General features: G+C 46.8%; 1 long non-coding RNA gene across 1 annotated transcript; it reads right to left on the reverse strand.

The window, feature by feature from the left end:
- Positions 1 to 15,517: 15,517 nt before the first annotated feature.
- Positions 15,518 to 16,668, reverse strand: LOC143925488 (uncharacterized). The gene is made up of 4 exons (XR_013262005.1): positions 16,532 to 16,668; positions 16,336 to 16,427; positions 16,125 to 16,200; positions 15,518 to 15,802 (listed from the first exon to the last, which is right to left on the reverse strand). It is a non-coding gene; the product is annotated as an uncharacterized LOC143925488 (long non-coding RNA).
- Between the last annotated feature and the right edge of the window lie 1,161 nt (positions 16,669 to 17,829).

Genomic DNA, 17,829 nt, shown 5'->3' on the forward strand with positions numbered 1-17,829 from the left:
AGAGAGTGGGAATAGCCTCCTTGGGACATCCTAGTGCTTCCAACCTTCCCCTCTCAAGAACCAGGTCCTCAAATGTAGGTGAGCTGGACATGGGTGGAGAATCGTGCCTTGGGAGAGCAGATCCCGTCTGGACAGAAGAGGAACTGGATCCTGGAAGCTGAGGAGGGATAGGAGAGGAAACCAAGGCCTGTTGGGCCAATGAGGAATTATGGCTATTATCTCCACCTTTTCCCATCTGAGTCTCCTCAGGAACTGGAAGATGATTGGGATTGGAGGGAAGGCGTATACCCTGTGGAACCACCACTGTTCTGTTAGGGCGTCTATCCCATAGGCTCGCAGATCCCTGAACCTCGAATAGAACCTCGTTAGCTTCCTGTTGTATCGGGAGGCGAAGAGATACACTTCTGGAGAAATCCCCAAGGTTAGAACCCACTGAAACACATCCTTGTGAAGAGCCCACTTGTTGTTGTGCAAGTGGACTCGTGAGAGAAAGTCTGCTTGGACATTGAGAACTCCAGGCACATATGCTGCCGTTAAGTTGGCCAGATTCTTCTGGGCCCAATGCATGATTGGTTCCACTTCCCGTAGCAGAGACCGACTTCTGGTGCCCCCTTGCTTCCTTATATAGGCTACCGCTGTCGTATTGTCCAGCCTGAGGATTATGGATGTTCCCACTATCAGATGTGGAAAAGCCAGTAAGGCTAGAAAGGCTGCACGTAACTCTAGAACATTTGACACTATACCCCGAGAGGGGAAGTCCCAAATGCCCTAAGCCACCTCTGTCAGACAATGCGCCCCCCAACCTCTGTTGCTGGCATCTGACATCACTGTGATCCACTTGATTGGAAGAAGGGAGTGGCAATTTAGCAGGTTCTCTCGACGAAGCCACCAGAGGAGGGAATCCCTCATGACCTGAGTGATACAGATGGACTGTACTCTCAATGACAATGAATGACAATGAAATGCGCTGAGATGAGAAGAAGAGAGAGCCAGGTGAACCCTGTCCCGCACTATTGCGACCTTCTCTTCGGGCCGAGAGATGGTACCTCTTACTGTGTCGAAAAGTGCTCCAAGGAACATGAGAGACTGCGCAGGTAATAATTGGCTTTTCTCCAGATTCAGGAGCCACCCGAATTCCTTGAGGGTTGAAATGGTCTGATCCCTGTGTTCCAAGAGACAATCTCTGTCCTGAGCCAGAAGAAGCAGATCGTCCAGGTAGTGATGAATCCGGATTTTCCTGAATCTTAATAATGCCACGACTACCAGCAGGACCTTTGAGAATGTATGTGGAGAAGTTGACAGACCGAAGGGAAGGCATGTAAACTGTAAGTGAAGCTGGCCTTTGGAGAACCAAAGAAATTGTTGGAACTCTGTTGCCACCGGGACGTGAAAATAGGCGTCCTTGAGATCTATTGAGACAAGCCAATACCCTGGCTGCACTGACTGTTGGATCGTGGACAGAGTCTCCCTCTTGAACCTCTCCTTTTTTATGAAGCGATTTAGATGTGTCAAGTCTATTACGGGTCTCCATGCACCGTTCTTCTTCTGAACCAAGAAAAGAGGGGAATACATTCCCATGCCGCGTTGGTTGCTTGGGACAGGAATAGCGGCGCCTTGATCCAACAAAGATTTTATGTAGGCTGAAAGTATTTGCCTTTTTTCTTCTGACACGGGAATGGACGTGGGGACACACTTGAGCTTAGGGACACTGCTGAACGTCCAAGTGTGCCCAGAAGAGACCGTCCTGACGGTCCAAAAATCCTGGATCGAGGCCACCCAGACGTGCCGAAAATGGAGCAAACAAGCTCCTACCCAGACCGTCTGGGCGGGTCTGATCTCAAAAGGACTTGGTTGGTTCCTTTTTCCCCATCGAACTGCTCTTTGCAGACTTCTTGAGAGACATTTGTCTGGACCTCCAAGATCTGGAAAATTCCCATCCAGGCCTATAACTGCGTACTTCCCTGGCACGGTCTTGATTCTGCTTCCTTGGAAACGATCTCCTTTGACTCTATAGACACCTGTCTTGGGGAAGAAACCCTGACTTACCCCCAGTGGCCCAAGTTATAGCACTATCCAGTTTATTGCCCAAAAGAGAAGAACCATCAAAGGGAAACTGGCACCAGACCTGCTTAGAAGCAGGATCGGCTAGCCAAGGACGGAGCCACAGGGCACGCTTGGCAGTCACGGAGGACAGTATAACTCGAGCCACCAGCCGAATAATGTCAATCGAGGCCTCCCCCAAGAAAGCCAAAGCCAGCCTCAGTTCCTGGATAGGTGAACTCTTGGCAAGATCTTCCGAGACGTTTCGGAGTGTCTCGTCAACATTATCAGACCAGACTTCCATTGCTCTAGATAAGGCCACCAAGGCCAGAGCTGGTTTATAGGCCAGCCGTAAGATAGATCCTCTTCAGGTCAGAATCTATCTTCCTATCCAGAGCGTCCTTGAAAGAGACTGTATCCTCCAGGGGAAGGGTCACGTATCTGACCAATCTCATTACTGCCGCATCAACCAGAGGAGAAGATTCTAATTGCTTAACTTCGTCCTCCTTGAAAGGGTAAAGCCTCTGAATTTTGGATAGAAGAGAATTCTTCTTCTCTACTTTGCCCCACTCATCCGTGATCACTTCCCCCAATTCTGAAAGGAAGGGGAAGCTAATACGCTCCTTCTTTAGTTGCTTAAAATTTTTTCTCTGTTTTGCTGGAGCTACTACAGGCTCTTCCCAGTTCAACGTTTCCTTGATGGCTTTGACCAAAGGAGGGAGCAGAAAAAAATCTAAACCAGAACCAGTCTCCTCCTCCTCAGATTCACTATCTGAGAGGACAGCGGATGGATGGCTAGGCAAAGAGGAATCCCACATGTTCTGGGCCTGAACATCCCTTCCTGGAAACCTTGGAGACTCTACGGGAGACAAATGGGGGGCTTCCAATTTCTTTAGACCGTCCTTGACTAACTTCTCAACCAGAGATTTCAGTTGCTGGTCAGAGTCACTCCTTTCGCTGGTTGCCTTAACATAGCAGTCATCACAAAGGGACTTGTCTGCAGGGACATGTGTCCTACACCCCCAACATAATCCTTCAGCTGCATGACTGGAGCAAGCCGTGGAAGGACGGGATGGTTCCTGGCTACGGTGACTAGTTCTCGCAGGAGAACCATGGCATCTGGATCTGGAAGAGGAATGCCGGCGGTGGGATTTTGACGAATCACTTCCTCTGTGAGAACTCTGGTGTTGGATAGACCTAGAAGGGCTGAAAAAAGGAAAAACCAAGTGTTAGCGGAACAACATACACGTTCCACCATTCCCCCCCCAGCAGGTAAACCCAGGGAAACCAAATACGTGCTACGAGAGGGCTGGCCACTAGCAGGCGGTGAAGAATCCAGAATTCTGGAAGGGTCCATCAGGGCTGAAATAAAAGTAGCCCCAATTAAACACAGTGAACAGCTAGGAAAAAACAGGTAGTATGCCTTTTCCCCCACAGACTCATACCTTTTGCTGAAGAAATCAGGACTCAGGAATGGCACTGTAGGCTTTACAAGCATCCCAGAGGCTTGCAAGCTGTTTTCCTCTTTTAAAACTGCCGCCTTAATGATGTCATTGCACCATCAAAATGCTAGTGCGCATGCGCGAAGACCGTGACGCACATGTGCGAACCAAGCTTCGTTCTCACGCCGGCCCCGCGCATGCGCAGAATGACCGCACGGTGAACGAGGAAGTAGCTGGGTGGCTGGCACGCAAGGAAACCAGCCCCCAGGCTAGCCAGACACACTGTACAAAAGGTATGTGTAGAACACAGAGAAAAAGGAAAAAACAGGCACAAAACAACAGAGAATGGCTGCCATGGACAGACATCAGAACTCACCACTCTTGCACATGGACACCAGCCGAAGGTAAGCCACAAATACATGCCGGACTTCTGGGGGGGGGGGGCGATAGTCACCTGCTAGTAGCTAGGCTAATGACCAGAATGCGGTTTAACCTGTCAGTGACCAGGAATACACCTCTTCAGCGCCTCTTCCATATGCCTCTTCCATACTCTGCTAGTAGCTAGAGCTTATTGGAAACATGCGACTCCGAGTCGCTCGGATGGTCCGCATCGCAGGAGAAAACACAAGTCTTCAGGGTAAAAAAGACACATGCTAGGTCCTTTGGAGGAGGACAAAAAAAGAACACGGCCCCTGGCAGGGAGCAAAGATTTATGGGAGTGTCATCCTATAGGGTAATGGAGGCAGGACTAAACCCACACGTTGGCTGCCATGGAGTCTGTAAGGAAAGGCATTTTTTTCACAAAATGTAAGTTTTTTTTTTAATTTATAGCACAATAAATAAAAAACCCACTAGTGATTAAATACCACTAAAAGAAAGCAAGTTTCATATGGGTACAGTGTTGCATGACTGAGTAATTGTCATTCAAACTGTGAGAGCGCTGAAAGCTGAAAATTGGTCTGGACAGGAAGGGGGTGTAAAGCCCCATACACACTATCAGTTTTTCTGCTGAGTTTTTCCTTCAGATTTACCAAAACCATATAATATGAGGTCAAACCTTAGTAGTTTTAATTTGTATGCAATCGGGCAGGCCCTTGCACTACATGGTTTTGGTAAACCTGAAGGAAAAACTCAGCAGAAACACTGATAGTGTGTATGAGGCTTAAGTGCACTGTATTGAGGTGGTTAAAAAAAAAGGTGGGAGGAAAAGCTGCAATCCTGTTCCTTGGGATGATGTCCCTACTTTGTACTCAATATGATCAGGAATTGATTATATTGGATAAATGGTATGATGATCATTGTCTCATCATCACAGGTACTAGATTCAAGAAAAAGGAACAAGAACTTTTATAGCACAGAGGGTGGCACAATGGTGTAGTGGTTAGCACTCTCACCTAGCAGTAAAAAAGGGTCGCTGGTTCAAATCCCAACCACGACACTACCTGCCTGGAGTTTGCATGTTCTCCCTGTGCCTGCGTGGGTTTCCTCCGGGTACTCTGGTTTCCTCCCACACTCCAAAGACATGCAGGTAGGTTAATTGGCTTCTGTTCAAAAATTGGCCCTAGTATATGAATGGGGATCTTAGATTGTGAGCTCCTTGAGTGTAGGGATCAATGTGAGTGTGCAATGTACAGGGATAGGGGTAGACACTCACTCAGGTTGAACTGGATGGACTGGTATCTTTATTCAACCTTACTAACTATGAAACTTAAAGTGGTTGTAAACCCTTACAACACACTTTGACCTACAGGTAAGCCTAGATTAAGCCTGTAGGTCCAAGAAATATCTCCTAAATCTACATGGTTTAGGAGATATTTGCCGAAAGACAGGCACCGCTGTCTACGGCGCATGTGCCGTAGACAGCGGCGCAATGAGCGCGCCACCGTCAACAGCGAATATGCCGCGTGTGGCAGCTCCTGTGCGCATGCGTGGGAGTAGCGGCTTCGCCAAATAACAGCGGTGGAGCAGCGAGACCCATCGTGAAGATGGATGCGCCAGACTACAGGGGACAGCGGTGAACATCGCTGGCTCCTGTGTCAGGTAAGTGACACATAATGGACTACTATGCGATGCATAGTAGTCCATTATGCTTTACCTTTGCAGGGAATGAAAGAGGAAGTAAATTCATCAGGGTTTACTTCCTCTTTAAAGCACATATAGAATGCTATACTTCTGACATTATCCGCATGAAGGAAAATACATTCTTACATGACAATAGCGCCCACAATAACGGCTTTGCCTATAAGTGGGCTCAAAATACCAACACCAGATCCTCTAGGCCCACACATCAACGTAACACCAAAAATGATGAAAATATACCCAATTTGTCTTCTTCTTCCCTTACTTCTAGTTAGTCAACCATCTATCGCGATCTCTCAGATGACAGACTTCGTAAAAAAAGTAAGGGCAACTCTGATGCCGCTTCAACAGAATCACTACAACATCACTTGGGCACCTCTTTACCTCGTCGGCCACAGTCAGTGCATCCTAAACAGGCACCTCCATGCCCTTCTACTATGTTTCACCCACCACCCACTGTTTCTCGTGACCCTCAACTCATGGCCACTCAGACTATGGGTTCCACTTCAGTCACTGTTTCTTCTTTGCACCCTAACACTATCACTAATGCCGCGTACACACATATCAGACTGTACGGCGGACTTAGTCTGGCAGACAAACCGCCGGACTTTTCCGAACGAGATACCTGCCCACACATGGTACTTTGAGTCACCTGGTAAAGGGGAATCCCTACGCCGAAAAAAACAGCGTAGGGGTCCCCCGGCCAGTCAGGAAAGGGGGTGGGGACGAGCGCCCCCCCTCCTGAGCCGTACCAGGCCCCGTGCCCTCAACATGGGGGAGTGCTTTGGAGAAGGGGGGGCCGCATGGCCCCCCCACCCCGAAGCACCTTGTCCCCATGTTGATGGGGGTCCCCGGACACTGGCCCCCCACCCTATGTGAATGAGTATGGGGTACAATGTACCCCTACCCATTCACCTGTGAAGAAAACGTAAAAAAAAAAACACAACACACAAGGTTTAAAAATAATTTATTGCACTGCTCCGGGGGTCTTCCGTCTTGGGGGTCTTCTCGCCGGAGTCCTCCACTATCTTCTGCTAGGTCTTTTACTAACAGAGGAGCCCGGCTTTCTTCTTCGTCGCCGCCCGGGGGTCTTCTTCTGACTTCAGGGGTCTTGTCCCCCTCTTCGGTTGTTCTTGCCGGGCCTCCGCGCCTCCTTCTCGTTCTTTTACAAGTGGTGGCCCGGTCTTCTATCGCCGGTCTCGTCGCTGTCTTCTGTTCTTCTCTTCTTCTCTTCTTGAGCTATTGCCTCGTCGCTGTCTCTGGCCACAATGACAGGCACGCGATGTGCAGCGACTTATATAGGGACATCGCCGGATGATGTCCCTGCCCATTATGATGTCACAGTCCCAGCATCCTCTGGAACGAGGCAACAGCTCAAGAAGAGAAGAAGAGAAGAACAGAAGACGGCAACAGCGACGAGACCTGCGACAGAAGACCGGGCCACCGCTTGTAAAATAGCAAGAAGAAGGCGCGGAGGCCCGGCAAGAAGAACCGAAGAGGGGGACAAGACCCCCGAAGTCAGACGAAGAAGAAAGCCAGGCTCCTCCGCTAGTAAAAGAGCTAGCAGAAGATAGTGGAGGAGTCCGGCGAAAAGACCTCCCAAGACGGAAGACCCCCAGAGTAGTGCAATAAATTATTTTTAAACCTTGTGTGTTGTGTTTTTTTTACGTTTTCTTCACAGGTGAATGGGTAGGGGTACATTGTACCCCATACTCATTCACATAGGGTGGGGGGCCGGTATCCGGGGTCCCCTTATTAAAGGGGGCTCCCGGATTCCGATAAGCCCCCCGCCCACAGACTCCAAAAACCAACAGCCAGGGTTGTCGGGAAGAGGCCTTTGACCTCATCAACATGGGGACGAGGTGCTTTGGGGTGGGGGGGGGCGTGCGGCCCCCCTTCCCCAAAGCACCCCCCATGTTGAGGGCACGCGGCCTGGTACGGCTCAGGAGGGGGGGGCGCTCGCTCGTCCCCACCCCCTTTCCTGACTGGCCGGGTAGCGTGCTCGGATAAGGGTCTGACATGGACCTAGAGGGGGACCCCACGCCGTTTTTTCGGCATAGGGATTCCCCTTTAAGTCCATACCAGGTGATGGGGCCAGTGACATACCAGGTCCCGGCTACCTGGAGCCACGCTCAAAATGAGCGGTCTTTTTTCCGGGCGGGAAAAGTCCGTTCATATCAAAAGTATGGCGGACAAGCACACACATAGCTGTATATTTAGATGCAAAACTACTTTCTTAGTCCGCCGGACTTTTGGGTAAAAAAAGTCCACCGGAGCCCACACACGGGTGGATTGTCCGGCGGACTTGAGTCCACCAGACTTTTCCACCAGATTGTTTGATCGTGTGTACGCGGCTTTAGGTAAACAATGCTGATATCATTGTTTCCCCTTTAGGAACACCCCTACCTTGCGGACATCAGGGTAGCACATTTTTTTTAGTGAAGGATCAGGAATCTGTTCCAATGTAGAGTCTCCTTCAATTGCTTCAGATCGTGAATCTAGTGATCAAGAATTTTCTATTATTAATTTATCCTCCCATGCTTTAACAGAAGAAGAAACACAAGTTCTTAAATTGGGCCTAACTTTTTGTTTTGATTCTCAAGTGGATAAATTCCACCTTATTAAAGATCTGCACCTTTTTGCACATAGGCTTCTTTATAGAGTTATCTTTGATAAACCTACAACAGAATCACATTCGCCTAATATTATCCCTAACATTCGGGAAAATATTGAAGAACATCAAGCTTTGGAGGACCTGATGGAATTATGGGATGAAGGACATATCAGTGACGATGACTCCTGGTTTGTGTCCCCACCGGGTTTGTCAATCGCTGGCATGTCCTTTCCCCTCCCCTCAGTCCTTCAAACCTTAATGAAGGTTGTTTCCACTTCTAAACACCAATCCTAATATTTGGGCATTTGTTCAGCAAACCACTCAAGCCATCGAAGACTCAAATTTTTCTTTCTCACGGTCTACCAATCTTACCACACAACAAAAAGAAGCTATTAAATCACTCCAATCTAATTCTGAAATAGTAATCAAACCAGCTGATAAAGGCGTAAATTTGGTCATTATGGATGTATCCCAATATGTGACTATGTGTAAAAACATTCTGCTTAATAGAGATTGGTATCGACCAATATCAAAAATGGTAATTGATCATTTCTGCACACAGTATTACACCATTATCCTTAAAGCCTATCAACATGGAATCATCAACCAAAGGACTTGGAATTTTCTGAATGTTAGGGATCCAAAGATCCCTACATTTTATGCTATACCAAAAATACATACGTCCCTTACAGAACCCCCTGGATGCCCAATTATTTCTGGTTGTTCCAGTTTGACCGAAAACGCAAGCTCTTTAGTAGATAGTTATCTTCAGCCTTATGTTACCTCACTCTTCTCATATATCAAGGATACTATAGATTTACTAAAAACCATTGAGGGGATTTCGCTTTCCCCTAATACTTGACTAGTAGCCCTTGAGAGTCTCTATAATGCTATTCCTCATGAAAGAGGTATTGAGGTGATACAAGCTCATCTAAATGCACAAGGTCCATCTTTTTCTAGGTACAGCATGTTTGTGCTTGAACTACTCAGTTTTATTTTGAAGCACAATGTTTTTCTTTTTGGTTCTCCCACTACCTCCAGGTGCAGGGGGTTATGATGGGGACTAAGTTTGCCCCATTGTATGCCAACCTGTACCTGGGGGGTGGGAAAATTATGTTTTTTCAAGATGTTTAAAATTATATCATGGCATTGTTACCTTGACGATGTCCTCATTTTTTGGTCAGGATTGGAGTCGGAACTCAACCAGTTTTTTTAATACAAACGTTTTTATTGGGTGAGAAACAGAATACACAGTAGTGCACATATACACGACTTGCAGTAGCATTGTACAGTGTTACAGTAAAGCTCAGATGAAATAATGAGGAACAATATCAAGAGAAAACAAACAAAAAAAATAGAACAGCGCTATAGAGCTAGTGAAACGTAAAATTTCATCAGAGAGGCCGTGTGTAACTGTTCTAGAAGTACCATGCTAAGACACTTATGCCCCGTACACACGAGAGGACTTATGTCCGACAGACTTCCAAAGGAGTTCCGCCGGAGTTCCGCCGGAGTTCCGACGGAGTTCTGACAGACTTTTCGGCCGAACGGACTTGGCCACACACGATCACACTAAACTCCGACGGATTCGAACGTGATGACGTACGACCCGACTCGAATAAGGAAGTTCATAGCCAGTAGCCAATAGCTGCCCTAGCGTCGGTTTTAGTCCGTCGGAGTAGCACACACACGAGCGGAGTTTTCGAAGGGGACCGGGTCCGGCGGAGTTCCTTCGGGAAAATTTGAAGCATGCTTCATTTCTAAAGTCCGTCAGACTTTGGCGAATCAAAAGTCCGTTGCAGCCCACACACGATCGGATAGTCTGACGGACTCGGTCCTTCGGACTTTGGATGTTGAAAAGTCCGCTCGTGTGTACGGGGCATAAGGGTGACTGTGTAGGTTAAGGTAAAAACAAACTAAATTTACAATAATAACAACAACTGACCGTAGCAGAGAAAAGAAAAAAAATCCCTTCTTTCATAAACTTCAGCCCCATAACGACTGGTATATGACCAATCTCAGAAAATAGAGGATGTGCGGAGATTTGGTGGACTAGGTAACCAGGTCAGGGTCTGTAAGACTGCTATGTCCCAAAAACCAGGCCCAGTGCCATCTCACCTCAGAGATCCACCTGCGGGGGAAGGGGAGGGAGTACCAACCCCTCCGCCCCCAATCCGATCGGCCATGTGGCCCACTTGGCAGTGTGAATGTGCATAGAGTCCAGTAGCGTATGGTGGATCCGTTCCATAAGACGGATAGACTCCATCCTTCGAATTACCTGAGACCAGGGAACCGAGGGTGAGCGCCAATGTAACGCCACCGCCCATTGAATGGCGCTAAATAGGGTATTAATCAATCTCTGGGAGGATCTGGTAGTCCCCGGGAGGGAGGCAAAAAGTAGACAGTGTGCAGCCGTCAATTCAACGTTAGCCCCCACGATGGTGGTAACTAAGGTCGAGGCTCGATCCCAGACAGGTTGAAGTAGGGGACAGCTCCAGAATGTATGGAGTAGTGTGCCAGGCTCCGGGCAACCCCTAAAGCACCCGCCAGAGACCGAAGGAAAAAATTTATGTACCCTCTCTGGGGTGAGGTACCAACGTGTGTGTAATTTCACTACCGTGTCCTTAATAGCCATGGAACGGGAACATCTATGCATATTCCGGAGCATGTCCTGCCAATCCTCTTGAGAGAATTCGGTGGACAGGTCTGCTTCCCACAATCCCATGGCTCTAGATTTCTCAGGTAACTGAGCTTCTAATAGGAGCTTACATATCGTAGAAATAGTGCCTCTATCTCTGGAGTGTCGATAACATAGTGATTCAAATTGCACCCTAGAGGGGTCACTAGCTACACAATAGTGTGTTTGGAAAAAATGGCGAATTTGTAGGTATTTAAAGAATTCCCCCCTCGGAATCTCGTGACTCCTCTGGAGCTGCAAAAAGGATGTAAAGCGTGGGCTATCATTGCAGAGAGCTCGGAGGGTGACCAGCGACTTCCGAATCCACCAGCTAAAAGAGCCGGGGGACTCGAATGCCAGGGGGAATCTCCTATCTCCCAGAAAGGAGGCCAACCGGGGTCTGCTTGGTAGCAATCTGAATTTAGAGTGATATAGTGACCACAGATAAAGGGAGCGGCTGACTATAGTGTTTAGGGGGGCTAGGACCCCTGGTCTCATCTCCCCCTGCCACAGGATACCCGGGAGAAAATACGGGCGTATGGACTGGGTTTCAAAAATCAGCCATGGCACCCCACAATTAGTAGCGTGCCATTGGGCCGTTTGGGCCAACCTTGCTGCCAGGTAATATAACCAGATATCTGGTAAACCCAGTCCCCCCTGGGGCAGGGGTCGATGTAACAGAAGTTTCCCAAACCTGGGCCTCTTATTCTGCCATATAAAAGCATTAATGTCGCGTTGCAACAATGCGAGAGCTCGGCGTGGGACATACAGGGGGAGGGCCCTAAAAAAATAAAGTAATTTGGGCAGAATAGACATCTTAACCGCGACCACTCTCCCCATCAAGGGGATATGATAAGTGGACCACAGTTTTAGCCATCTCCTAACAGCCGAAAAGGCCACAGGAAAATTAGCATTATAGGTGTCCGATAGAGTGGTGGCAAGATGAATCCCGAGATAATTCAGTGTATGTTTGGATACTAGGAGACCAAATGTGTTTTGGAGATGTAAGACTTCGGGGGGGGGGGGGGGGTGAAATTAACAGGGAGGGCCGAACATTTGGATAGGTTCACTGCCAACCCTGAAAGTTTCCGAAATGAGTCCAGGGTTTCAATGAGGTTGGGTAGCGAAATTAGAGGATTGGGTAAAAACAGTAGGACATCATCCGCATATAGGCTAAGCTTGTATTCCCCCTCCCCCTTCAGGTACCCCCCTATATTCGGGTTAGCAATAAGTGCCCTGGCCAGGGGTTCCAAAGCCAGGGCAAATATTAAAGGGGACAGCGGACAACCCTGTCTGGTGCCCCTGCCCAAGGGGAACAGCTCAGAGGAACAACCCGGGATCTTCACTCTAGATTGAGGGTTCAGATATAAAGCCTTAAATCCGTGGACAAAAGCTCCAGTAAACCCAAACTTATATAAAACTCTGTCAATGTAGGGCCATAAAACACTATCAAAGGCTTTATGTATATCCAGTCCCAGGATCAGGACTTTTTTGGAGAAAAGGTTGGCGTCCTGTATAACATTCAAGGCCAATCTAATGTTGTCCGTGATTTGCCTATTTGGTATAAATCCCGTTTGTTCCGGGCCCACCAGAGTACCAACAATAGGGGCTAGTCTGTTTGCTAATAATTTTCCTAAAAGTTTGACATCATTATTCAATACCGAAATGGGCCTATAATTTTGGGGCAGGGTGTGATCCTTATTTGGTTTGGGGATTAACGTCATATTGGCATGAAGCATTTCATCTGGGATAGCATGACCTTGTAAAATCTGGTTAAAAAGCTTTGTCAATTTGGGGGCCAGGACTTGGGTAAATTTTTTGTAATATAGTAAGGTATATCCATCCGGGCCAGGGGCCGTGGAGGATTTAAGGGATTTCATAGTGGCTATAACCTCTTGTTCGGAAAAGGGGGCATTCAGGGCTTGAAGTTGTGAGTCCGACAGTGATGGGAGGTTCACAGAATCTAACCACTGGTCCACATCCGGGGAGACAGGTTGGGAAGGAGGAGATAACAATTTCTGGTAGAATGTTTTAAAAACCTGAAGTACTTCTGTGGGGTGGGTGACTATGTGACCTGAATCGTTTCTTAATTTGTAAACATGGGGAGGCTGTAGGGATTGATGAAGTTTGCGAGAGAACATACTGGAGGCCGTATTACTATGTAAGAGAAATTTAGCCTTAGACCAACGCAGTGCCTTCTCAGTATGATCCGAAAGGATTGTGTCTAACTCGGCCCTCTTTTGGTTGATTAACTGCATGGTGTCTAGCGAATGGGAAACAGAATGGGATTGATATAATAGCTGTAAGTCGTGGGTAAGGGAACGGATCTGCTCACCCCTCTGTCTTTTTTTGGTGACTGCGATTTCGATTAGGTGGCCCCGAAGGACCGCTTTATGAGCCGTCCAGAGTGTTTGAGGGGAGATATCCCCAGTATCATTAATTTGGAAGTACTCCTCTAGGATGCCCACAACACGAGTGTAAATCTCCGGGTCCGTCAACAATGAGTCATTAAGCCTCCAAGAGGCTGCCTTGGGGGAAAGGCCAATGTGGGAGGTGTGAAATAAAACCACCTGGTGATCAGACCAGGGGCACGGATGTATAGATGCGAGAGCCGAGTTAGCCAGCAATATAGGGGAAGTGTATATGTAATCTAGTCTAGCATAGCTATCGTGGGGGTGGGAATAATGGGTATATTCCCTTATACCAATATTCAGTGCCCTCCATGAATCAATAAGTTGTAATCTATCCAACGAACGGCTCAGTAATTTCGGAAAGGCCTTAGCACAGTGAGTGGGTTTACTGCGGTCTAACGCGGGGTTGGCCACTAAATTAAAATCCCCCCCCACAATCAGATGAGGGGAGATATACCTGTCTAAAATTCTTAAGAATTGTTGGTAGAAAGTACCTTGTGCAGAGTTTGGAGCGTATAAATTAGCTACAGTCACCGCCTTACCCTGTATCAACCCTTGCAACACAATGAACCTACTATTCGGGTCCTTATACACATGTGATGGTTCGAACTGCAAAGTATTGCGGATAAAGATCGCAACTCCCCTGGCCCTGGACTCAAAGGTGGAATAGTAATGCAATTTGTACGACTTGTCAAAAAATTTAGGACAAGACGTAGAGGAGAAGTGAGTCTCCTGTAAAAGTATTATGTCTGCTCCCATATGCCTATATTGACGGAAAGCCTTCCTTCTCTTTTGGGGTGAATTAAAGCCCCTCACATTATGTGAGATAATCCGGAGACCCATGTCATGTGGTGCATAGGCACGCTATTCTGTATACCCCACCAAAGAAGCGTTGTACCCCATGCCAGAGTCCAGTGCCACGGGAGCCACCCTCACATATATTAGAAAAAAGCATGGACCGAAGGCAATTAGGGCCATCTGTCCACCAATTTAAGAAGTCAAAAATAGCGAACCAAGTTATCCATAGATCAGGGCAAGTGTTACGGTCAGTATAACCTAAGAACAAATAAACTGAGACAAAAACAAAAACAAAATAACTGTGGAGTCTGGGTGGAAAATCCAGCCAGACCAATAGAATGTACACCTGGGACCCTAAGGCCCCAACATCCACCTGCTCCATTCACTCCCCGCCAACTAACAGTCCAAACAGGGAGTGGAGGACCAGTGTGGAGGGGGGAGAATCACAGCGCCAAAAAAAAGGAAGAGAGAAAATTATCCAGCGACGGAACTAGGAAACACAAAAAAAAAAAAAGGCAACCATCTCCGGGGACAGGGAGACACCAGAGTCATATAGCAATTATCTTCGAACAGCTTGCTCAAACAATGGGGAAAGAGGGAGGGATTCAAAGTATCCAGGTAGGATAGCTGAGGGAACCCGGAAATAGGTTCCATTGAAGACTGTCAAAATCCGTGCAGGACAAACTGGGTAAGTCCAGGTAAACCAAAATGTGATCACTCCTCAGGAAGTGGCTGAAGCCTGCGAGAGCGCCTGTCCCTATGGGGCGATGGAGTGGCCCAAATGGGAGATGGACGAGGAGACGGTGGGTGCCTTGGTGTTTGTTGTCTTTCCAACAGGCCCAACTTCATCAGGACTTCTCTACCCTCCACAACCGTGGTGGCAACATGCGTGGAGCCATTGTGTGGGACAATCAACTTAAACGGAAACCCCCATCGGTAACGCACCTGAGCTGTTTGTAGCGCAGAGGTAATTTCTTTCATCTGTCGCCGCTTTTCCAGCGTGGCCGGGGCGATATCAGGGAAAATTTGCACAGCAATCCCATCCAGAAGGATACGTGGGGTGTTGCGGGAAGCTCTGAGGATTTCCTCCTTAATAAGGAAGTCCTTAAGGCACATAACAATGTCCCGTGGGGGCTTCTCTGGGGGCGGTTTAGGCCTCAAAGCCCTGTGCAGTCTGTCACATATGAAGGATTCCTTAGGCTGGGTAGGAAGAAGCAGTTGAAAAAGCTTGGTGATCGCGACCGGGAGATCCGTCACTGACTCAGGGATCCCCCGCACCCTCACATTGTTCCTCCTGTTTCGGTTGTCCAGGTCTTCCAAATGATTCTGGAGCTGGACAACCGTGTCCCCCAACATCTCATGGTGGAACTCAACCAGTTTTTAAGTTTCTTAAAAAAGGATGTATGGGGACTTTAGGACTTTAAAGGCACCAATATATAGTCGAAGATATAAAAAATGATTTTTATATAAATTTATTCAAACATTGAAAAAACATACATAATCAAAGGGTTAAAAACTTTACACAGAAATTTGCATCTACATACATGGGTCTACATCAGCATTTACATCACAATTTAATATAGTGCAATCCTAGGTATATGTAATGGTTATTTATCAACCAGATACAATATGCATTAGCATGTATAGTCACTATAGTGATGAGCTGGTGTAGCATCCCAAGGATATGCCCGACATGTTTCGTGTTTTAGAGACGCTTCTTCTGGGGCGCAATAAGAACACTCTTAAAAAATAAAGAGGAATAGATATACATGGATTAGATAGACATTTTAACCATTTCGAGCTATACATTCAAAATATATATATACATTCTGTTACAAAGTAAAGATTATTAAATGGATATGGTTAAAACACATGAAGGTGCAAGGTACAAATAGTTAAGGTAAAAGTGCTTATCAAAAAGGAGTCATGCAGGTATAGAGCCTATATGTGCCAGTCATGTATGAGACATTGTGGGGGCATGCATACTATTATATATAGAGAAAGTTTTTAAACTAGATAAAATTAGTAACATGCTGTACATATATATTATTGCGGTGTCCTACCCCAAATCTCTCTGAAGATGGCGCTGGTGGTTCTCGAACTTGTATCTATATAGTTAGGTATTTCATGTGCATAGTACTAGGGATAGATATGATATTAAATGAATAATGGCATCTATATAGTATAAAGGGTGCTAAGTATACATGTATACCAAGGTTATATAATATAAGGTATATAGGGTGTTGCTAAAGATATAAGATGTATGACGCTCACCAAAATCAGGAGACTGCACCAAGAGAGCCAAGGAGATAAGAAATACACAGATGTCTTTATATGCAACAGCTAAGCCCATACAAACAGGGTATCTGTAAGTTCAAATGCATAATCAATATGAGTATGTCTCAGGGGGAGAAAGGGGGGGGCGAATATAGCTATAGAGTGTGCATAGTTAAAAATGTCAGTCTCCTACCTTCTATGTGTGATGGCACATGCTGTCCGCCGCACAAGGATGTTGTCCACGTGGTGTAAAAGACATCTCTGAGAGACGCTGACATCGCATCTCTCTAAAGAGGTGCATGCCCCGCCCACCGCCGCATGATCGGCAATCAGCCAATCAGTGACGTGCAGTGGGCTGGCCAATACACTCCAGTGTTCGCCGTCCCAACGCCGCCCACTCCCCACAGCGCCTGTGCACATCACAGGCAAGCATAGGGGATGGGACGCAGAGGAAGACACCGCCAGAGGAGGAGTCCAGAATGCCGGTCAAATAGATGTAAATTTGACCCGCACGAGGACTCCTAATGCGCCTCCAGGAAATCTCCTGTGGCGCTTACCGGCCGCACAATACTCAAAAACCGGCATAGCGCCATCTACCTGCATGACAACAGATGGCAAGCACATAATAAACTTTTGAAAAAGACAGACAATATATGATACGATCACATATGAAGTACATGTGTGTATAATCCAAATGGACAGAAAAGACCCAAGCTAGGGCAACTTTGTATTAAGGAGAGAAATCCAACATGTTATTTGTGTAAGATATTGTATTTTACATGCACAAAAAGTATAGGTGCATGTAAGAGTAATATACGTAAAAAAAAATTGTCGTCAGACTTAGAGAAAGGAGAAAGCTAAATATAGGGAATCACGGGAATATTCACAAGAAAGGTTTATAAGAATGGGATTCATTTATTCCCGGAGGAAAAGTAGCATTTAATTTTTCAATCCACAGAGTCTCTTTTCTCAATATGGATTTATCCCAGCCCCCCCCACGAGGATTGGGAGGTATCACATCTAGTGCAATAAATGATATTACTGATGTGTTAAATTTGTGGTATAAGTCAAGGTGTCTACTGATCGATGTCACCATTTTGCCCCCCGATGAGAAGTAGACATGATCCTTTATTCATGCCCTAAATTAATTTAATAATAGTTTTACCTATATAGAAGGCGGAGCATTCGCACATCATAAGGTATATAACACCCCGTGTGTCGCAATCCGTGAAGAATTTGGGGGTGAATGTTTCTCCATTGGGCAGAGTAAAGGATTGGCCAGTTCTAATCAGGGGCAAAAGGGACATTTTCCACATCTGAATATACCATGAGAGGGTCGGCTTTGGGGGGTACAAGTGAAGTGGTTTGAGGTTAAAATATCACGTAAGGATCTAGCTCTGCGAAAGGTGATCTGAGGTTTATTTTCAACATATTTTGCCACAATAGGATCTTCTCTAAGAAGAGGCCAGAAAGTATCCAAAGTACTTCGCA

This window comes from Lithobates pipiens, unplaced genomic scaffold (genome assembly GCF_037356315.1).
Source record: "Lithobates pipiens isolate NorthernLeopardFrog02 unplaced genomic scaffold, aLitPip1_a1.2 Scaffold_22, whole genome shotgun sequence".
NCBI classification, from domain to species: Eukaryota; Metazoa; Chordata; class Amphibia; order Anura; family Ranidae; genus Lithobates; species Lithobates pipiens.